Source organism: Lolium rigidum, chromosome 7 (genome assembly GCF_022539505.1).
Source record: "Lolium rigidum isolate FL_2022 chromosome 7, APGP_CSIRO_Lrig_0.1, whole genome shotgun sequence".
NCBI lineage: Eukaryota > Viridiplantae > Streptophyta > Magnoliopsida > Poales > Poaceae > Lolium > Lolium rigidum.
The window spans coordinates 188,927,674-188,933,896 of record NC_061514.1 but is presented as its reverse complement, the minus strand read 5'-3'; the positions used below and the strand labels follow the sequence as shown (position 1 = coordinate 188,933,896).

The following is a 6,223-nucleotide window of genomic DNA, read 5'->3' as shown; positions in this document are numbered from 1 at the left end:
ATTTAACACTCGAGTGCATTGCTGAAATTGGTGTGCTTTGCTGTACAAAAAATGTTGGCTCAGCAGTTGAAACTATGATATAGTTGTTAATACATACCATGCATCCATGAATTACCGCTACTAAGTTTCGGAGTTCACTGGGATTAAGATTTTGAAATATTGTTAACTTGCAAAGCTCACCTATTATACAGGATAAGCCTACCATTTTTCTCAATGCAAATAGTCGATTATCCCTTTCTATGTCATAGCCAACCTGAATCTCGTTACTAATACCCAAATGGCCATGTTCAGTTTGTGTACAAGTGCAGTGATAATGCTCCACTCTCCACAAAATAGGTTTAAAACCAAATAAGTCACTCACGTTACTACCTTGTTGATGTTCCCAATTTTCATCATTAGGTTTGTTGGTTAGCTATTTAAACGGGGTACGATCTGTTGTTAATTTGCAGTTAAGTCACACGTTCAATAGCAACTACAAAACAATATTATCTGTCGCAAATGCATTCATGTCGGCTTGAAGTAGGAATGGTGACTCTCCACCCATTGAACTCGAAGCAATGTTCTTAGAACATGCTTGACCTAAATGAATGCCCACTGATTTTTTTTCAGTTTACATGTTCAGTGGTCAATATAAAACGTTGTTCTAAATCTGCAGTGGTCAGGATAAATTTTCAGGAAAATCATGTGATTGCATTTATATCTCCCAAACGCAAAACTGTTAATTATTTTTACCTTGCTTCCCATGCTGCTTTGGTCCCTCTAAGTAGTCATGTGTCATGTCTACACTCGTCTTGGCATGATTTCTCAATGGTGACACTGCAGATCCGTATCGTGGTCAACTTTTATATAAGAGATATCAATAATTAAATCTGGAGTAACGTAGATGTCGAATCATGTCGTGGCATTAATTTCTTATAAAAGAGATTTCAAAAACTCAGCTAGGATTTTTATGTTTCTTACCTTGCTCTGTAGCTTGCTTGGATTCCTTGATTTAATTGATCTGGAGCTACAGCCTTTTTTTGTCCGTGGGATATTCGATGATTCTTCAGTTATTCTTCTTTCCTCTCAGAAGACAATCCAACATACCAACTCGTACTACTGCCCTGTTGATTTTCCCGATTCTATATTCATTTGCTTTGTTGGTTAAGTCTTTAAATGGGGTGTGATCTCCTGTTAATTTCCTGTCAAGTCAAAAATAAATTATGTTTGCTCAGTTTCTCCATAGACCGTATAATTGAATGAAAGGCTGAAAGTTAATATTTGTTTGCTTTAAATAAGTCAATTTCAAAGAACATCTAATTTGTAAAAGCCAATTGGTTCAGGCATGAAATCCTTTGAATGCATGACTAAAGGTCATAGATTTATTCCAGTCTGAATCTATCTTCCATAAGTAGTGGATTGTATGTTTCTTACCTTGTTCTGCAAGCTTCTTTGGTTCCTCACATTTGACAAGATTTAGAGTTGTAGCCTTTTTTTGCTGGCGGGATATCCGCAGCCTCTTTAGGTATTCTTGTTTCTTCTCAGGAGACAATCAGCATAGCAATGCATACCACTCACTACCTTGTTGATGTCCACTTATTTCATCCGTATCTTTGTTGGCTAGGTCTTCGAACAGGGTATGCTTCCCCGGTGGAGACCTAGAATTTCTCTTGACTAATGAGAGTAAGACATATTTTGACCAAATGAATCTTAATGTTTCAGAGTAACACCAGCGCAAGATGAAAAGTTCTAATATGAAAAGTAATGGAGTATTATATAGTTTTGAAAAATTGTAAGGGAAGGAGTGGTAACTTGCTTTGAAAACGTCCCGACCAAATCTAGGATGTATAGTCTTGTCTGTTTCATACATCTGTAGAATTTAATAGACATGAAAGGTAATGTTTAATCTTCTGATGTTCAGAATCCATGGGCTAGTCGTAGAGGCTACCATCGTGTTCACTGTTGACTGTCGAGGAAGGACCGGCCGCTGATCATTACTATCATCTTTTGTTTGCATGTAAACGCACAACCAAGAAAAAAGCAGACTATTAGAGGGAGAGGGATGATTCAGCCAAGAAACAAGAAAAAAATCACCAGCAATGGCGAATCCAGGTACCTGGATGCTGGCGGACAGAGAGGAACATAATTCACTGAAGTTCATATTTTGCTTGTCGGTGAATGGGTGAATGTCGTTCTACCTGTTTGTGGGTGACTGATGGAAGCATCGTTCTTGTTTGGTTTGGCGGCGCGATTGAGGATGAACAACATTGATATGATTTTGAGTTGGTGTTTTGATTGATACCATGTACGGGGATGGAAGTTATAATTAATTTGATTGATTCCGTTCTCTACAAGGAAAGATACATATGCGGCAAGGAAGGAAAGAAAGATACATATGCAGCAAGGAAATTAATTTGTATTGATTGAGATTTGATTTGATTTATTTCATTCGTGGCAAGGAGTGATTGAGTGGGACATGTGCTTGCGGGAGTAGGGGCGTACCAAGAATCCTGATCAGACGGTGTAGCACGCTGGAGTTAAGCGGTGATTAGAGGGTCCGGATTATTTTAATGACGACCATTAAAGTGCGTTGAGTGTCAAACGACCAACTCCTATTTATTTAATAGTAAAGATACTGCGGTGAACGTGTGATTTGTACACAGCCAACGGTTGGAAAAAAGTTGTGGCGTAGGCTAACCTACAGCCGTATCATCCAACCACCAAAACAAAATCGGCCCAACATGATATAGTGTAGCCTAGTTTCAACGTGAAAGCCCATGCTAGGATATAGGTTCTACTTTTGTGAACATGGCATGGGCTTTCACGCAGCAGGCACCAGAGGGGCGTATGCAAGAAGTTACTAGGATCGTAGGCTCTCGGCGGCCACACCGCGCCGGCGTCATCGCGTCAAGAAAGGCAAGGCCGGCTGCGTACTTACCGCCGCCGACGGGCAAGGCCTCATCCAGGAGGTCATCTAGGAATCAGCGGGACGAAGAAACGTAGTTGGGGTCGAGTTACCTGGAAACGCGTTTTCACAAAAACGTGAAATAGTCGTTTTTGCCAAAACTCGTTTTCCTAGTTTTATGGAAACTAAGTTTTCCTAATCCGCACTTTTATCGCTCCAGCCAAACAAGGTTTTAGGTAGTTAGTCCGTTAACTGAGTTTATGGAGAATCAGTTTTATACATGGGCAGCGCTGAGGATCCTCCGGAGGCTGCAAACCCCCCAGCCTCCGGGTCCTTCACCGTTGGATTAAACTAGTTTGAACCGTTAGATCGATTTCTGTGTTCAGTTTCGTCTCAAAATCCCACTATTGCTTCATTGAAGCAAAAAAAAACCCCGCTTTTGCTTCATTGAAGCAAAAAACGGTTCAACTAAAATAGAAGGAGAGCTGCGACGACTCTTTAGACTTCGTTTGGTTGCAGCAAAAAAAGTCCCGCTTTTGCTTCATTGAAGCAAAAAACGGTTCAACTAAAATAGAAGGAGAGTTGCGACGGCTCTTTAGACTTTGTTTGGTCGCAACAAAAATAGTCCCGTTTTTGCTTCATTGAAGCAAAAAACGGTTCATCTAGAAGTAAATAAAAATGGACCTCGCCGGAGACATCGCCGGAGTCCTTGTAGTGACAAAAATGTACTAAATTAGCAGAACCACAAAATATTTGTAGCAAAAGATTTATACAATTGTAGCACGGTGAAATACTATTCGTCGGTGCACCGCCGGCAGCATCCGAACTCCGGCAGCAGCACCGCAACCTCTCCTTGCAACACTGGCGCCCCTCCATGCAGCAACACCCCTACCGACGGTAGCACCACCACCCACCTATGGCAGCACCACCGGTAGCACAACCGCCCAACCGACATCAGCATCAACGCTTGTTGCAGCACCGCCCATCTCCTTGAAGCATCTCCCACCGCCGATGGTAGCATCTACGACATACATTAGTAGCACCTTCCCCCAACAATGGTAGCAGCACCGCTCTTCCTTGGCCGCACCGACGCCTCGTCGCAGCATCTCCCACCGCCAATGAAAGCATCGACGAACTTCACTGGTAGCATCTTCGCCCAACAATGGTAGCACTAATGCTCGACGACATCAATGTCCCCGATGGCAGCACCTCTTCCCACCGCTGGAAGCAACTACGTCTACCGCTGGAAGCATGATGCAGCCAGTTTTGCAGCACCAGTTGTGGATATTTTGCGACATTGGAGTAGCCGGCGACGTGCAGCTTGCAGCAGCGCCATGGAGTCGGGCTCGGTGGCGCTCGTGATGGAGGCGTGCAACCATGGTGGGGGATGGAGGCAGCGCATGGAGCCGACGCCGCGGGGGAAGGAGGAGGCGGCAACCGGGAAGGAGGCAGTAGACGGAGCCGGCGCCGTGGGGGAAGGAGGCGGCGGCCATCACGGCGGACAGAGCCGACGCGCGGAGGAAGGAGGCGGCGGTGTGGAGGCCGTCCATCAAGAGGGAAGGAGCTAGCGCCGCGCTCCTGTAGAGGCTGACCACCGCCGGGAACGGAGGTCGCGGCGCACAACCTCGCCGGACCAGTGGCGGCCCCGGTACAGAGCGCGCTCGGTGGAGGGAAGCGACGGCGAGGAAGCTCGTGGAGGAGGAGGGCCACACTACAACACAAAAGACATGTGGAGACGTTGAATTTTGGTAGTAAAGACGCTTTATTTCGCCTCTAGGTGGCTGTAGAGTCGTCTCTCAAAAGCGTCATAGGAACGTCTTCTTATGCACCGTCTCAAAATTCATAGGGACGTATTGAAAGCGTCTCTGGGTAAATGGTGAAGACGCTCTATAAAGCATGTCTATGCTCCTTTGAGACGTAATTACAGCTGACCACAAAGCTACCTTTCCGCGACGTCTCTATGAGAGGTTAAGACGCTTAGGCGTGTTAATGGGAGGAATTCATTTTAATTTGTCAAATGTTCAAATTGTCGATTCGCGTGAGAAAATATGTACAACTTGCAAATCAATAGACATTTGCAATGCATTTCAGTAAATAAATATATTAACCAAGGAAAATCGTACTTTACAATTTAAGTGTACATACATATAAACGAGGGGCAAGAATAAAAGAACTTCCGTACTCATGTACTTCTAAGTAGCTAGAATCTATCTATACATATGAACGAGGGGGAAGACTAAAATAACGTCAGTACTCATGTACTTCTAAGTAGCTGGAATCTATCTAAACTTTTGCATGTACTTCAACACCGACAGGTCCTGACTGCAACATGTTTAATTTTTCCGTTGTGGTCTTGTAGTGTGCTTCATTAAAATTCTGCAATAAAACTTTCTGCAAGAAACTTGAAATATCAGTGATAACTCTTCAAAAAAGAAGAGTATTCATTTAATTACTTATAAACTGAAGGTGGATACCTAACCATTTGCAGCAGTGATTGTTCAACATTGGCCAAAATATGAACCTTCTTAGCATTAGGGGTAACTAGCAATGATCATAACCCTACACAGAACAATTTAACTAAGGTTAGAAAACACAAAAAAATAAAGACTTAATATGGAAAACAACAGTGGGTAATATTTTGCAAGAACTTGCAGTGTGCTATTACTAAATATGTTACCAACTGTTGAAAACAAAAGGCTCTCAACTTGCAGCGTGCTAATCCTTATGATGCATCTTACGAACCTTCACTTCTCGGCAGTACAATCTGAACCGTTGGGCATTATAGTTGAAACCTATGAAGAAACAAGGGCTAGTGACATTGATTGGAGACAATAAGGTAAAAATGATGAAGGGCATCGAAGAACCTGAGCTATATAATATATTCATAAGGTTTACACATTGGTCTCTTTGTATCAACTATCAAGCGATGCAGCAACATGAATTTCTTATTAAGTGATGCAGGATGCAACAACATTGATTTATTACCAGCGGTAAGAAACAAGTACATACAACCTGATGCAGAAACATTCTTATGATGTTGCTTGAATAGACTGTAGATGTAGTCAATTGGTTGAATAGACTGTCGCTGTAGTCAATTTCTGCATGGTGCACTTAATTGGAAGGTTACACAAGCTTCATATAGGCATTCCTTAAAATATAGAACTAGTTCGACGATAGTAAAATACCAGTAAATCCACTTAGTATAAGTAAATCACTTTCAGTGAGCACTTTCTATGGACTACAAATGAATAACAAGTACTCAAAAAATCTCATTGGTGGAAGTTCAAGAATATATTTGCATACCAAAGTGGAAATTTTTGATATAAATCTGGGGCCACC

The 6,223-nt window shown here is 42.6% G+C and overlaps 1 long non-coding RNA gene across 1 annotated transcript; it reads right to left on the bottom strand.

Moving 5' to 3' along the window:
• Positions 1-5,048: 5,048 nt before the first annotated feature.
• On the bottom strand, positions 5,049-5,639 carry LOC124670611. The gene is made up of 3 exons (XR_006992582.1): positions 5,562-5,639; positions 5,359-5,443; positions 5,049-5,275 (listed from the first exon to the last, which is right to left on the bottom strand). It is a non-coding gene; the product is annotated as an uncharacterized LOC124670611 (long non-coding RNA).
• Between the last annotated feature and the right edge of the window lie 584 nt (positions 5,640-6,223).